The sequence below is a fragment of the Carassius carassius genome, chromosome 21 (assembly GCF_963082965.1).
Source record: "Carassius carassius chromosome 21, fCarCar2.1, whole genome shotgun sequence".
Classification (NCBI taxonomy): Eukaryota; Metazoa; Chordata; class Actinopteri; order Cypriniformes; family Cyprinidae; genus Carassius; species Carassius carassius.
In genome coordinates, this window is record NC_081775.1 from 8213533 (window position 1) to 8231482 (window position 17950).

The following is a 17950-nucleotide window of genomic DNA, read 5'->3' on the forward strand; positions in this document are numbered from 1 at the left end:
ACCTAATGCAATTTAAATAAGGGCCATTTCCCAATGAATCCTTCAGCTGAAGTTCCACCAATCACCCTAAAACAGACCACAGTGGTTTCTGTCACAATGAATCAATGGTCATTCTAATGGCAACAGACCAAAGGCAGAAAAGGTAAAGTGAGTATGATGAGCACATTTATGCTTGTTTCGGTCGGAATGAGAGGTCAGGACCAAGTTGACTTCTTACATCAGTTGTAAGTGTCATTCACATCATTCACATTTTTTTATGTGCTCAACAGAATAGAGAACATTCTGGAAGTCCCCTAATGACTTGAGCCTGATTCGAGGAGGGAACAGGCCTCTGCTCCTTCAGTACCCTGAGAGTTAGAATCACCGCAGGACATAGAGACCACGGCTCACTCAGACATGATGGATTCTCTCTCTTTAATCAGGGTGACAAATGGAGCCCAAATGCCTAATGATTCCACAGAGAATTGCATGAAAAGCAAAACCATTTTGTAAGACATACAAAAATATGTGTGGTCGGGGTTCATTTGTCAGTTTTTGTCTTCTTTGTCAACTTCTTATTTATTATCTGCTAAACTGATTAGCTAAATGAAGTACATGCAGCATGAAAATGTAAGGTATTTAATGGCAAAAGAAAACATTACCAAACATAATATAATTTTTACATTATTATATTATATTATATTATATTATATTATATTATATTATATTATATTATATTATATTATATTATATTATATTATATTATATTATATTATATTATATTATATTATATTATATTATGCTTGACAGATCATTAGTTGATATAGGCCAATAATGTGATGATATCTATTCATTTGTATTAAAAAATCAACAAAAATATATATTTAAATTATGTTTTTGTATTTTTTATTATTGTATTTTTTTCTATAATAAAACCAACTACAAGGAGAGACCAATAATATCACATTATACAACATACATTTCATAATAATAATAATAATAATAATAATGATAATAATAATAATTGGATGCATTTATATATTTATTTATATATATATATATATATATATATATATATATATATATATAAAATTTCTCCCACTCATTAAAGTTATCAGATTTTACCAAAGGCACTTTTTCATAAAATTTATTGACTTATTATGCTCATGATACATAACTGTTTAATATGATAAATAACTGTTTAATATTAGCATTTATATTTAATTTCTAAAATACAACCTCTCAAGTGTGTGTATCATTTTTCAAAGTGTGTACTTACATAATAAGCTTCATAAACAAAATTCTGTCCAAAAGCACCATCCTCAATTCCTCTACTTTGAATGAACTGCATCCACCCTGATGAATGGAAATGCTCCAAAAGCACAAGAGCAAGGCCTGCATGGGCTGAGAGAGAATAATGCTTTATCAAGATTACATTTCATTAGGAGAGTGAAAAGTAAATGCAACCCAGGGTTAGATTTTCTGTCTCTCTCTCTCTCTCCATATCCTCCTATATTCATCTTTATTCATCCTCTCTGCTTTTGTTCAGAGTCACTCAGTAATGCAAGCACACGTTTGCTAAATGTTAAATCTTCTTCGTCCTTCATCATATTTGTATATTTAATGTCCAGATCACCTCCATTTGAGCACATCAGAGGTTGAGCCAAATTCATTATAGACATAACCTAATTTACAACTTAAATTGATAACATGAAAATCCTGTCATTGACTACTCAACCTCATGTCGTTCCAAACCTATACTTGTATTGTATGAAAAAAGCAGCACAAACATTCTGCTAAATTTCTTCTTTTGAGTTCCACAGAAGAAAGGAAGTTATATACGTAGGTTTGGGACAACATGAATGTGAGTAAATGATGACAGAACTACAATTTCTGAAGATATTTTTCTTTGTTTAGCATCTTGCTGGTGTATTTGGAGTGAGAACATGCTTTCTCTCTCATAACGACAGGCATGAGAGCACAGATTAGGGTGAATGAATCCATAGTGAATCACTTAGCCGTTCTGTTATCAGCCCTGCTGTGTGCTTAATATTTATCTTCAGTCGTGTGTGTGTGTGTGTGTGTGTGTGTGTGTGTGTGTGTGTGTGTGTGTGTGTGTGTAATTGATCAATATACTTTGTTACCTAGAAATCGGACTGTGGACCTTTTAAGCAGGCACAACAAAATGTCCAATATGGAGCTTTAAATAGCACAGTCGTCTCATTAAAGCACAGTTTAATAACTGATATCCTCCTGACCACTTTTAAAAGCAATCATTTAGAAATACATCTCAATAGCTGGACAAATTAATTTGCCCAAAAGTAGATGAATCAGTAATCAATTTAAATCAATGAAATTATAAATTAAATATCCACTCTATAAACATAAAATATATATATTAGACTCAGATTCACTTTTTGTAATATACTGTACATACACATCCATACATAAAAGTATATGAGAGATTCAGTTCGACCCCCATCATGTAATCATTGCTAGCTTTCAGGTTGCCATTGGACTGTGTGTGCAGTGTAAAAAAATAAAAGAAAATTGTACACCGTCGTCATGTGGTACAAAAATAAAGTGCTAAATAAAGATGTCAACACAATAGAGGAGTTACAGCATCAACCAGCAGAGGTTATGAGAATAACCTGCTAAACCCTGATGCCTCAGTAAAAGTATCACTTTTAATGTTTTAAGTACACTACAAGTGCATTTTCAATACATATTCATTCTGTTTCACATGGGATAGTATAAACTTCCAGAAATTTGCTTGCTCATGTGCTTAAATATATTTAATTATTATCCTGACTATTTACACATGCTGTTAAACATACATGATGCTGTCTAACAGAATAAAAATATAGAGCTAAAGTTATAGCCAAAGCTTAATAAGGAGTTGACAGTCATATCAATTATATAATGTCGTTCCAAACCGTTAAAAGCTTTGTTTGTCTTCAGAGCACAATTTAAGATATTTTAGATGAAAACCGGGAGGCTTGTGACTGTCCCATAGACTGCCAAATAAATACACTATCAAGGTCCAAACTAGTATGCAAGACATCATCAGAAAACTCCATCTGCAATCAGTGGTTCAACCGTAATGTTATGAAGCGATGAGAATAGTTTTTGTACACGAAGAAAACAAAAATAATGACTTTATTCAACAATTTGTTTCCTCTGTGTCTCTCCACACATCAGCGTAGCGCCATTTTGGAAAATATTTGCTGAATGCAAACTGCCTACGCGCTTCTGTTTCATCCGCGACACACGGATATGTTTTCTACGTGCCTATTTACGGCGTAGGCACGGCTGACACAGAAGACCGTTAGCTGCCTGCGTTCTGCTCATATTCTCCAAAATGGCTTTATGGTGATGTGGAGAGACACAGAGGAGACAAATTGTTGAATAAAGTCATTATTTTTGTTTTCTTAGCATACAAAAAGTATTCTCGTCGCTTCATAACATTACGGTTGAACCACTGATGGCAGATGCACTATTCTGACAATGTCTTTCATACTTTTCTGGACCTTGACACTGTTATTTACTTGACAGTCAATGTGACAGTCACATGCCTCCCAGTTTTCATCCCAAATATCTTAAATTGTTTTCTAAAGACAAACTAAGCTTTTACGGGTTTGGAACGACATTGGGGTAAGTGATTAAAGACAAAATTTTAATTTTGTGGCAGAGTATCGCTTTAAGAGTTGAGTCAAATGTATTTATGTAGCACTTTTTACAATACAATTGTTTGAAAGCAGCTTTACAAAAATTATGTTAATATCTTAATGTTTTATTGTCACATTTAGCAGATTTGAACTGGGTGTAGTTTATATTTTACATTGATTAAAGCTATCAAGCAGTTCAGAATTGCTGTAGTATATCTCACCCTACACTCTTAAAAATAAAGGTTCCAACATAAGGAGGTTCAAAACATTTTTCTGAGTGTGAAGAACATTTAAAAAATCTAAAGTACATTTGAACTAAAGAACATCATGTGCAGTGGAAAGATTCCATGAATGTTAAAGGTTCTTCATGGAACCATCAATGCCAGTAAAGAACCTTTATTTTCAAGATTGTGTAGGCACTGTATTGGACACACTCATATATCTAACTTGATTTAGCAAGTTTAATGTTTAATCCACTACATTAAAGGTTGAGGATTTGACAGCTAATCGTTGAAATGGGTACTTCAGTCCAAATTCAAAATACTGGAAAGAATTGTTTCTCCTACACCTTTCTCCTCAGACTCAAGGCTTACAATGGTTGCTAGATTAAGATTACACAACAGCAACAAGAGCAACTGACAATAGAAGGTGATGAGCTGAGGCTGTCATTGTAATCTGATAAGTTAATTTATGCATCTTTAATATGCCTCAGGTCTTACAGCGTTTTAGTTGAATGTGGAGGCTTTTTAATTATGTTGCTGCACTGTGTTTTCCCCCAACTGGCCACCCAGGGAAGTGAGCAGAATCACACAGACCAAAACAATTGTTTTTCAGAGAAACAGGCTTGCTAATCATAGGCAATCATATTATGGTGTTTTATGCTCTAGTACAGTCAAAAAAATTACATACAGCTGCATTAAGCCATATATGATGGAGACGTGTACAGCTTCGTAAGAAAGACCCAGAGAATCAGTTCGGCTCACCTTCCCACCTTCAATTCAGCTGAGGCAAAGCCATTAGTCCCTGACATCACTGTTGAACGGTCACCCCTGCACTCCATTACCGCTTCACAGAAAGGCCTCCAACACCTCACACAATTACCAAGAGTTCATCAAGGGCATTGGGCTGGATGGACAAAGGACACAACAGCTACAACAAAACAACAGTGGAGCAAGAACAGCACTGTCCTGAGAAGCAGCTGAGGTGGTACTGTACGTCATCAACTATTGACCACATCTTTCCACCAACGTGAAAGAAACCTAACTCAAATGCTGAACAACTCTTTTCAGTCTTTCAGAAAAGCCTCTGCTTATGCGTCAGGTCCACTGTCCACAGTTGTGAAATACACGCTTTCTTTGCCTTAGAGCCAAATTAATAATGACTGATATTTACCCCTGCCCTTCTGCCTACCCATGTCTTTCCTAGTATAGTTCCTGAAATGCCCTGGCCTTTCTGGAAAAGGACCACAAAATGTTCCACCTACCCTCAAGACTAATCTTTCAGCTGGTGTGGGACAGATCGAGAGAGACTGGAAAGACCTTGGGTGACATGACCTGACCGACAAAACAAAGCCAAAACTGGCAGCACTGGAAGATTGTGTTGCATAAACATGACATGGATGGTGGATGTTCATGTCTTATTCAGAAGATCCCACATACTCACATTCATTTCAATACAGCTTCAAAAAGATGAATTGGCCAGTTGAATACAGGTAACATGTACTTTTATTTTTTTATGTTTGTCTTTTTATCTACTCTTCTACTAAATCATTCTATTTTGTGGTTTGGATTCTGGTGTCCATACCAGGCTTCTCATAACCTGTAGACTATGACTGGAATTGTCTGAATTCATAGTTTATTGCCATTATTATATTAATAATATGTTGGATTTTAAATGGTCAAAATCCATATATTGAGAAAATATTTGATTAAGTATTTTACATTTTCACATTAAAAGTATGTAATTACAAATATTACTGTAAAGTAAAACTTTTCATTTAACATTCACTTTTTAAAAGTGCACTCAAGTGTTAAGAAATATAGTCATCAAAGTGTACTCTTTTAAAATATATTTTTAATGAATTATTATATTATATGCAAGTGCAATATTTAAATACACATGCAATACAATTAAAGCACACTTCTTCTTCACAAAGCCAGTGTTAAACCAGCATTAATTAGCATAAACCGGCACGGAAGTCCTTGTCTAATTTTATCTTTTTGGCATGTCTTGGGGGATGTAGGTTGAGGATCAGGGTCAACTATAGGTCAGCTGTATAGGTCCACAACTGAGATATTGATTAAATCCTTTGATAGCGTTCCAGTTTAATCAGGAGATTTTCCTGATTGCCTATCAAAGCTCAATCTTGAAAGATGAAAACAGTCTTGGTTCAGAAGTAGCTATTCCTGCAAGCGGAGACAAGTGGAAAATGGCAATCCAGTCCTGTAATATACACAGTGAGTGACTTTGACAAAAATAATTTATCACAGCAGTTTTTGTGGTCGACACAACTGTCTCTTCATGACTGATTCAGAAGGTCGGTGGGGAGGAGAAAAAGAGCATAACGTCTTTGATTTATTATTGTGAAGGGCGAGAGTTATGCGTCTCTATGAAAGTACCCGAGGAGACCGAGCGTTGAGATCTGACAAGCGTTGGTTGTAGCCTTATAGGATTTTTCTCTGTGGCTGAGAATTGATCACATGGCAGCGCTCGCTGAGAGGCAAAGACAAAATTGCTGTTGTCAGGGTCAGCCAGCTGTCAAGACACCATCCAGACCTGATTAATAGAGTCCAGTGGTACTCAGAGAACTCAGAGAACCAGGACCGAGCGCTGCACTGCTACAGCTAAATTCGATAGCATCTGAACCACAGGTAAATTGGATCTGCCAACATTTCTAAACAGTTACAACATGCTACATTGGATGCTTTTGTGTGAGAACACAATCTATAGCTCCCAGTGAAGTATTTGATCAGTCAAGCCACTGTAGGGCACAGGCTAATATAGTTCAGAGGTGCAAACTCAAGCAGATCACCCACATGGAAAAAATCTATATAAACATATATGTTCAATATAGGTTTTGATATATGTTTTTAATATATGTGACATATATAAAATTGGCCGTTTTCCTATATTATATGTACAAATATGTACATATATGCACACATATATATGTGCATATATCTACCTTTATAAGTACAACCCGAATTCCGGAAAAGTTGGGACGTTCTTTAAATTTTAATAAAATGAAAACTAAAGGAATTTCAAATCACATGAGCCAATATATTATTCACAATAGAACATAGATAACGTAGCAAATGTTTAAACTGAGAAATTTTACACTTTTATCCACTTAATTAGCTCATTTAAAATTTAATGCCTGCTACAGGTCTCAAAAAAGTTGGCACGGGGGCAACAAATGGCTAAAAAAGCAAGCAGTTTTGAAAAGATTCAGCTGGGAGAACATCTAGTGATTAATTAAGTTAATTGATATCAGGTCTGTAACATGATTAGCTATAAAAGCTTTGTCTTAGAGAAGCAGAGTGTCTCAGAAGTAAAGATGGGCAGAGGCTCTCCAATCTGTGAAAGACTGCGTAAAAAAAATGTGGAAAACTTTAAAAACAATGTTCCTCAACGTCAAATTGCAAATGCTTTGCAAATCCCATCATCTACAGTGCATCATCAAAAGATTCAGAGAAACTGGAGAAATCTCTGTGCGTAAGGGACAAGGCCGGAGACCTTTATTGGATTCCCGTGGTCTTCGGGCTCTCAGACGACACTGCATCACTCATCGGCATGATTGTGTCAATGACATTACTAAATGGGCCCAGGAATACTTTCAGAAACCACTGTCGGTAAACACAATCCGCCGTGCCATCAGCAGATGCCAACTAAAGCTCTATCATGCAAAAAGGAAGCCATATGTGAACATGGTCCAGAAGCGCCGTCGTGTCCTGTGGGCCAAGGCTCATTTAAAATGGACTATTTCAAGGTGGAATAGTGTTTTATGGTCAGACGAGTCCAAATTTGACATTCTTGTTGGAAATCACGGACGCCGTGTCCTCCGGGCTAAAGAGGAGGGAGACCTTCCAGCATGTTATCAGCGTTCAGTTCAAAAGCCAGCATCTCTGATGGTATGGGGGTGCATAAGTGCATACGGTATGGGCAGCTTGCATGTTTTGGAAGGCTCTGTGAATGCTGAAAGGTATATAAAGGTTTTAGAGCAACATATGCTTCCCTCCAAACAACGTCTATTTCAGGGAAGGCCTTGTTTATTTCAGCAGGACAATGCAAAACCACATACTGCAGCTATAACAACAGCATGGCTTCGTCGTAGAAGAGTCCGGGTGCTAACCTGGCCTGCCTGCAGTCCAGATCTTTCACCTATAGAGAACATTTGGCGCATCATTAAACAAAAAATACGTCAAAGACGACCACGAACTCTTCAGCAGCTGGAAATCTATATAAGGCAAGAATGGGACCAAATTCCAACAGCAAAACTCCAGCAACTCATAGCCTCAATGCCCAGACGTCTTCAAACTGTTTTGAAAAGAAAAGGAGATGCTACACCATGGTAAACATGCCCCGTCCCAACTATTTTGAGACCTGTAGCAGAAATCAAAATTGAAATGAGCTCATTTTGTGCATAAAATTGTAAACTTTCTCAGTTTAAACATTTGCTATGTTATCTATGTTCTATTGTGAATAAAATATTGGCTCATGTGATTTGAAAGTCTTTTAGTTTTCATTTTATTAAAATTTAATTAATTTCCGGAATTCGGGTTGTACATATATGCACGTATATACAGGTCCTTCTCAAAAAATTAGCATATTGTGATAAAGTTCATTATTTTCCATACTGTAATGATAAAAATTAAACTTTCATATATTTTAGATTCATTGCACACCAACTGAAATATTTCAGGTCTTTTATTGTTTTAATACTGATGATTTTGGCATACAGCTCATGAAAACCCAAAATGCCTGTCTCAAAAAATTAGCATATCATGAAAAGGTTCTCTAAACAAAATATTAACTTAATCATCTGAATCAACTAATTAACTCTAAACACCTGCAAAAGATTCCTGAGGCTTTTAAAAACTCCCAGCCTGGTTCATTACTCAAAACCGCAATCATGGGTAAGACTGCTGTCCAGAAGGCCATCATTGACACCCCCAAGCGAGAGGGTAAGACACAGAAAGAAATTTCTGAACGAATAGGCTGTTCCCAGAGTGCTGTATCAAGGCACCTCAGTGGGAAGTCTGTGGGAAGGAAAAAGTGTGGCAAAAAACACTGCACAACGAGAAGAGGTGCCGGACCCTGAGTAAGATTGTGGAGAAGGAGCGATTCCAGACCTTGGGGGACCTGCGGAAGCAGTGGACTGAGTCTGGAGTAGAAACATCCAGAGCCACCGTGCACAGGCGTGTGCAGGAAATGGGCTACAGGTGCCACATTCCCCAGGTCAAGCCGCTTTTGAACCAGAAACAGCGGCAGAAGCGCCTGATCTGGGCTACAGAGAAGCAGCACTGGACTTTTGGACAAATTTTGCACGTCATTCGGAAATCAAGGTGCCAGAGTCTGGAGGAAGACTGGGGAGAAGGAAATGCCAAAATACCTGAAGTCCAGTGTCAAGTACCCACAGTCAGTGATGGTTTGGGGTGCCATGTCAGCTGCTGGTGTTGGTCCACTGTGTTTTATCAAGGGCAGGGTCAATGCAGCTATCTATCAGGAGATTTTGTAGCACTTCATGCTTCCATCTGCTGAAAAGCTTTATGGAGATGAAGATTTCGTTTTTCAGCATGACCTGGTACCTGCTCACAGTGCCAAAACCACTGGTAAATGGTTTACTGACCATGGTATTACTGTGCTCAATTGGCCTGCCAACTCTCCTGACCTGAACCCCATAGAGAATCTGTGGGATATTGTGAAGAGAAAGTTGAGAGACGCAAGACCCAACACTCTGGATGAGGTTAAGGCCGCTATCGAAGCATCCTGGGCCTCCATAACACCTCAGCAGTGCCACAGGCTGATTGCCTCCATGCCACGCCGCATTGAAGCAGTCATTTCTGCACAAGGATTCCCGACCAAGTATTGAGTGCATAACTGAACATAATTATTTGAAGGTTGACTTTTTTTGTATTAAAAACACTTTTCTTTTATTGGTCGGATGAAATATGCTAATTTTTTGAGACAGGCATTTTGGGTTTTCATGAGCTGTATGCCAAAATCATCAGTATTAAAACAATAAAAGACCTGAAATATTTCAGTTGGTGTGCAATGAATCTAAAATATATGAAAGTTTAATTTTTATCATTACATTATGGAAAATAATGAACTTTATCACAATATGCTCATTTTTTGAGAAGGACCTGTATGCACCTATATGTTCACCTATAATAGTAAAATTAAAATCCATAGCTGCTAGGCAACATAAATAAAAGTCCAGTTATTTTTGGATAAATTATTCCTTTAAAGAAATATTAATGCTTACTAGAAAAATAAATGCTGATTTCTCAATCACTTTCTCTCAAAGACACAACACTTGTGAAAAAGAAGTGCACTTAATTCTATCGAATGTGTATGTAGTTTACTGCCATTGACATCTTATACTGAACCTGGAATATTCCCGAAAATAAACAGATTACATTTTTATTCCACCTTGAGTTGTAAGAACATACATTTACTGAAAACACTGATTCATGCACGAATGCCCCACATGGAAAGAACCTATATGTTGATATATGCGCATATATGAAACCTATATGCGTATATATGCCACATATAGGCAAAACTGAGGTGCATATATGTGCATATACAGGAAATATAGGTCTTCTGTATTGCTTCTTCATATCCACATATAAGCCCTGTACATATGTCTTCTATATAGTTAATGGCAGGATCTGGTCATTTTGTAGCTCATATCTCATTTTTGACTGTCATACATGATGCCTAGCTCATATTTTCTATTATCAAGGCAAAAACTAAGAATTAACGAAAAAAATTATGCAAGAACTTGTGTATGTGCGAACACGTGAAATTTGTATCACATGTAATTGGCATGCTATGGAATTTAACTATGGTAATATATTAACATGATATACAGAGCCGGACAGTAACGGAGTACATTTACTTGAGTACAGTACTTAAGTACAATTTTTAGGGATCAGTACTTTATTCGAGTATCATTTTTGGGGAGTACTCATGACTTTACTTGAGAGGCAAATATTGTACTCTTTACTCCGCTACATTTCTATCCATAACCGTAAGTACCCATTACTTCTTCGGCTCCGTCCACACGGAGAAGGACCCCCGATCTTTTTTTCCCTCGTCTCAAGAAATATCCGCATTCACACGAAACCGATGTAGTATACATGCTAGACCAGAATGTGGCGCTGTAATTTTGCCACAGAGATACACTTAAAATGGAGAAGACATGGATTTGATGATAAACCTTGCGCGTGGTACACAAACAAACATGGAACAATACATTTATTAATCCGTGTTAATGTTAGTTAATAAAAAATACAATCATTCAGTGTTTGTTCATGTTTTTGTTGCTGTTACGTGACGTAGTGGTGTTTGACTAGAGGCGAGATGTGGGCTGATGACGTCATATTTTCAGAAAATGTACGGATTCGCCCTCCAGACGAAACGCAAAGGAGCCGTTTTCAAATATATCCACTCTGGGACCCGGTTTCAAAACATCGGTTTCACTCTGCCAAAACGCCAGATCCGTGTGGATGAAAATGCCTATCCGTTAAAAAATTTGGAAGGAAGAGGAAGAGGAGGAGGAGGAGGCGCGTCATGACAGACCTTCAAAGAACAAGGTACACTGCCAGTCTGCATCCAGTGTGTTTTATTACATTGCAATAAAGTAAAGATAAGTAAAACTTTTATAATAAAGTGCATTACCAGTAGCTGTTACAAGGTATGACACCAGCAGTAGGCAACTTTGTCTTCTCTCTCTCTTTCTCTCTCCCTTCCAGCGGGCCAACGAAGAAGAGGAGCGTATTGGGGATGAAGAGGACATAGTACCACCCTCTAAGAAAAAGGTAGCCTAAATGATGACATCCAGTGTGTGGTGTATTACATACATACATTACATGAAATACAAGATGTGGAAGTTTCATGTTCAAATGCAGGACAAATTTCAGGACAAATGCATTTCAACCTCTGGCGCAGTAACAACATCACTCTTCCTCTCAATGAGTTTGAATGAGAGGGGGGACTTCACAGGAGTGTTACTGTGCCAGAGGTCGAAGTGCTGCAAACTAAGTGCTCTTCTGCCATACAATATAGTTCTCATTTTTTATCCTCTTAAAAAAATCCCCAAATATTGTGCCCCTATACTTGAGGGGTAACTACTCATGTAACAATCTTTAAATAGGGAAAACATGGAAGTTTTTGGTGACTTCTAAATTCATCCCTGTTTGGATCCTAAGGAATTAATGGGCTACACTAAATACTAACAGATTCACGATGCACTGCACGCATTGAAAATAGACAGGGATTTATAATTTCGTCTAAGTTGAGGTAAGACCATAGTAAAAAATAAAAAAAACGGTGTAGCTTTCCTTTAAGTAGGGAATAACCACCAGGAGGCAGGACAACCAGTTACATATAGCCAAGTGGAGGGACTTCTGCCCTAGACTTCTTGTCACCTTCCTCTTACACCTCTCGTAACATCCTCCCAGCCAATCAGAATCAACCTTGACAAAATTAAAAAGGCAGCCATTATTGGTGAGTAAATGCATAATGCGTTGAGAAGGGAAAACACATATTTTAAGACTTCATAGGTTCACCACTTTAACAATAGCCTACAGTACTTGTATCAATGTTTATTAGGCATCAATGGAGACTGCAAAAGGTAGGGCACCCATTATTGTTACTGTATCTGCTTAGGACCTATAATACTAATTCATCGCTTGCTCACTTCTTGATCCTACCTTTCCTCTTCTAAAGCCACATTTCTGGTGTATTGCACTGTAAGGTGTGTAGTCCTCTATTTTGTAGAACATATAGGAGTGGTATCCCGGACAGGGTTATCTTAAACCAGGACTAGGCCTTAGTTTAATTAGGAAATATAAATAGTTTTAACAAGCATGCCTTTCTAAAAACATTACTTGTGTACATTTTGAGGCAAAACAAAGGGGACTGATGTATTTTAAGATATGTCAGTGCAAGATTTTTCAGTTTGGACAGCTCTTACATTTATTTTAGTCTAGGACTAGTCGAATCCCTTTCCGGGAAACCACCCCTACGTGTTGCAAATACCTCATAGCACTAGTTGTTGTCGTCTGAAGTGTTAATAAATAATCATATTCACCCCTCCTTCATCCTTAATCCTCTCTGTCATGTGTTTGTGCCTTATTTTGTCTATACCGGTAATGGATTTGCTTGATTTAATGCCTATCTTATTGCTCTTCGAGTAAACCTTGTATGGCAGCTCGCCGGTGGAATGTGTGTGTGAATGGGTCAATGGGAGGCCATTGCAAAGTATTTAAGGTAGTGTTGGGTGCAGAAAAATGCTATAAAAGTGCAGCCCATTGACAAGTAGATATGTTTAGATATGTGCAAAGTTTCTTACATCAGATTAAATATTTGAGGGTTTGGAAAATCTGAATCAGTGGAAACAAATAGTCAAATCATGACGTGCATAAACATGCACCAAACTTTATTCAGAATAATAGCATTTTGACATCCGCAGAGCGGTAATTTCCCTAAAACAACTGCAGAAGTTGTACTTCACTTGTGTTTTAAGCAAACCAAAAAACGCAGGAGTGGCTATATTTTTCCTATCCATGAATTTTCTCTGCTTTGGATGTACATGATTGACCGTGTGACTGTTAACAATGCAGTCCCCATGACGGACGTGCATATGAAAGAACGATGCCGCTAAAAATAAAAAGGGGGGGGGGTGATGTTTCCAATCAGAATTTCTTTCAGATTTAACAGAATACAATCAGAATCATCTAACAGACGTGTTTACATGACGCACTTTTTATTATGATCAGCCCTTTATCCAAAATGTGTGTCCAATCGCAGATGTACTGTAAGCATTTTGGGTTCCTGATGAAGCACTATATAGTATAATAATAATAATGTCTTATTATTTTTGTCTTCTCTAGATGCTACATTGAAGAAGTGGCCGGCAGCCAGCTGAGGGCAGGTAGGCACATCTATTAATTCGAAGCTCACGGAGCTGAGAAGAGCAACAAGATCTTTTTTTTTTTCTGTTCAGTTTTTTGCCTTATTTTTGTTCTTGTACTATTTGATTGTTCTTGTAAATACATAATGTAAATTTCTATATTTTGGACTTTTATTTATGTTGGCTAGCAGGTTTTTTGTCTTATTTTTGTTCTTGTACTATATTTTTTGTTTTGTACTATTTGATTGATCTGGAGTAAATAAATAATGTACATTTCTACATTTTGGACTTTTATTTATGTTGCCTAGCAGCTATGGATTTTAATTTTACTATTATAGGTCAACCTATAGGTGCATATATACGTGCATATATGTACTTATATAGGAATATGTATGCACATACATATGTGTACATATATGTAGACGTGTAAATATATGTGTGCATATATGTACATATATGTATATATATATATATATATATATATATATATATATATATATATATATGTGTGTGTACATATGTGTGTGTATATATATATATATATATATATATGTACATATATGTGTAAATATATGTACATATATATGTTCATATATGTGTACATATATATATATATATATATATACATATGTGTGTGTGTGCATATATGTACATATAATATAGGAAAACGGCCAATTTTTTATATGTCACATATATTAAAAACCTATATCAAAACCTATATTGAATCATATATGTTTATATAGGTTTTTTCCATGTAGGGCATAATTAGAACTCTGATATAAAATGGACTAATCAGCACAGGTAGTATGTGAATTAGGATGCTACCAGAGACAACACATTATCTGATTCCTTCCTGAGTGGAGCTGAGAATGACCTCTACCAGACCAACCAGTCGACATGGAAACCAACCACCTCAGCTGGTCACTAATTAGAGTCATGGTGTGCAGATCAGACACTCCCTGGCACACGCTTCCGCTCTGGAGAACACTGCTCTCCGCTCACACACCTGCAGGACTTATTAGTAAAAGCACAATATTTACTGAGTGAATATGTCATACTCATGTTCACAGCAATAAAACACCAAACACTCCAGAGAGCAAGACTGAGAGACTCGGTGGCTCTGTAAATGCAGTCATTGAAGGTGTGCACAAAGTCAAATAGTTTTTTTTACTCTCTGGAGCAAAGAACAAGCTTTCCATATATGTCCAATTAAAGAGTCGTCCAAATGCTGTTCAAGAATTTTGGAACAATGCTTTATGTCCTGGGCCGACTCCATCAAAAACAAATTACACCTCACAATGTGACGTATTACTCTGGCGGGCGGCTCAAGGGACAGAGAGCAGTGAACCGACAACAATCTGGTAAAGACATTTATCACTCGATGGGTGACGGCGAAGAACTATTCTTTACTTCTTTTACAAGTTTGTAATTGCTGGTGGGAAAGCAGATACTTTTAAGTATGTATAGCAGTATGGGTACATTTATTTCATATTTGTAATAAAACCATTGTGGAATCTTTCATTCCTAGTTATTTTGAAACATCACAAACTTTGTGTAGTGGGCAATATTATGTCTAGACAGATGGATACATACAAAAACGTTCAGAAACAGCATACCATCTGGCCACTTTCGACTCTTTTAAAGTGTTATGACATCAACAATTATGTCAATAACCCAATGTACAGGATTTTTGACGTTCACAATAATATTTCATTTTGTTTTGCAAAACATGTGTCCAAATGTAGCGTCTGGCAGGCACACTGACACTGATGTATGTAACAGCTGTGGAAATCTATTAGTGCACCTGCCGTTATGTAATATGTTTGTCTCTTAATGGCTTCCCATAAAGTGCCTTTGGGAAATTCTGTGAAAGCCAGATGCAGACATACTGTAGTACACAGCAATGACTTGAGCAAATCTGTATCAAGACGACACTGATCCAGTGCCAGTCAGTTTAATTGAATATTCTGCTGGAGACAGCAGCCATGACGCTCATATCAAGTATGTACTACAGCCGCTTTCTGACATGTACTATAGTTCATGTCACAGCCAGGGGAGAATCGGTTTTGACGTTTGCAACCTCCATGATCTGGCTAAATGAAAATGCATTTATCATTCAGAAAGAAAATCGACAAATGAGTTGATTTCAGTATCTCAGCTGTTTCTTAGACAGCCATGAGATTAAATACAGAGACCCAATAATATCACGTGCGCTTGCTGTATCGTTTCAGAAAGACGTCAACAACATCTCAAACTGCACTCAGATTTGCCAAGATAATAGAATTAAAAGTTAAAAACCTCAATATAGCATGAAAAACTCATTCAGTTCTTACGGGGAAAAAATATCTGAGAAATTCTAACCATATTCATTTTATAGCTCTACACTGTAAAAGAAAAGGAGAACGTTTTACAAGACAGTTTCAGACAATACAACTTTCTTTTATGTATGTGTTTGTGTGTGTGTGTGTGTGTGTGTGTGTGTATATACATATCTTACTACATTCAAATACGCTTCTTTCTTTTTCTTTCTTTCTTTCTTTCTTTCTTTCTTTCTTTCTTTCTTTCTTTCTCTCAATGTGTACTCTTTAAGCATTTGTTTCACTTTTGTCTCTATTTCTGCTGAGGAGTTTTAAGGGCAAAGATGATACTTAAATAGGACACAACAAAGAAATGCGTTTTTAAATTTCCAATTTACCTGCATTGTAAAAATGATTTTCCAAGGTGTTAATATAACAAAAATTACTGGAGTAATAAAATTTTCACTCTACTTTAAAGGTTAAAAATGAAATTCAATGTGTTATTTGAAAAAAAAAAGAAGAAAGAAAGTAAGAAGAAAAAAAAAAAAAAAAGAAAACAGCAATTTCTGAGAGAAAATTGTTTCAAAGGCATTTTTTATGTAAAGACTAGAACATTTGGTACAATGTCTTTATGGAGTAAGACAAAAAAAAGATGACCTATGATGTACAGTAAGTAGTAGCCAATGCTTGACTAAGTTTTATGATTCTAAAAAGTATTTCACATTTAGTGCTTTTTGAATGCATAAGCAATGCTGTCTCTCTTAAGGAACAGTGAACCAGAACTCGCTATGATGGGACACTTGACTGTCTTCATCTCGATCTCTTCCTGCCGTCTACCAGACAGTGACATAACTGCATCTTATCTGCATCACTGCCCTGGCCAAGAGGTCCTGAGACACTAACTGAAGGAGACAGGATGCTCCTCCATGCAAATCTCACTCCACAGAGCTGCACACGTACACAACCAAGCAACACAAATACAGTTGTTCAACCTAGAAAATGATTTAATTCTGTACTGTGACAGGAATTAGTCAAATACATTTAAACATGCAAAACTAATCCCACCCCATTTCACTGCACTATACACTAAATGGTTTTTCTACATTTTATTTCAATGCCATTTTTGATTATGAATTTATTTTAAAAGCATGCTTTGTAGTCTTACATCGAACTCAAACAAAGATCCTTCCTTTACTTTAGACAATAATTTTTTGTCATAGGCCCTGGAGCGACAACAAAAACCTACTTTTGAGTATTCAAAACATTCTCTGCAATGTTTATCGATGAATAATTAGCATGTGAAAGCTGTTTAGCATACTGAACTAGAGTGACATGCACTACGTGCTCGAGTCTCCTGATACTGCTAAACCCGCTCGCAAGATGCATCATCATTTGTTTTTATGAACCTCGCTGTATGGTCTCCACGGGCAAAGCTAATTCAATGAACCATCAGGTCATTAGCAAAGAGCAGAATAGCACGCTTATCTTAGTAAAAACTCATTACAGACCATACCACCATCTTTGTGCAATATGTCGACATCGTTTCCATTTAAAAAGGGTAATTTGACAGATAGAGATGTATGAAATGATTGCATTTTGCAGGTGGTTTGCAATTGTTTGCTGTCATTGGTAATGAAAACAATAGTTTCATGCTCCACTTACTAATCTACTCATCCCCCGGTAAACGCCTCATATATTACACCTTACTGATACCAGCACAGGTTTATGAAACGCAGATAAGCTTTTTGTGAAAGTGGGTATGTTTAAAGATGATTAACAGCCTAATTAATCATGTGTGGACAAGACATCCTACATGCTCGCTGAATGCTTAGTGCCAGTGCAACACTTGCATTTGACAGGCT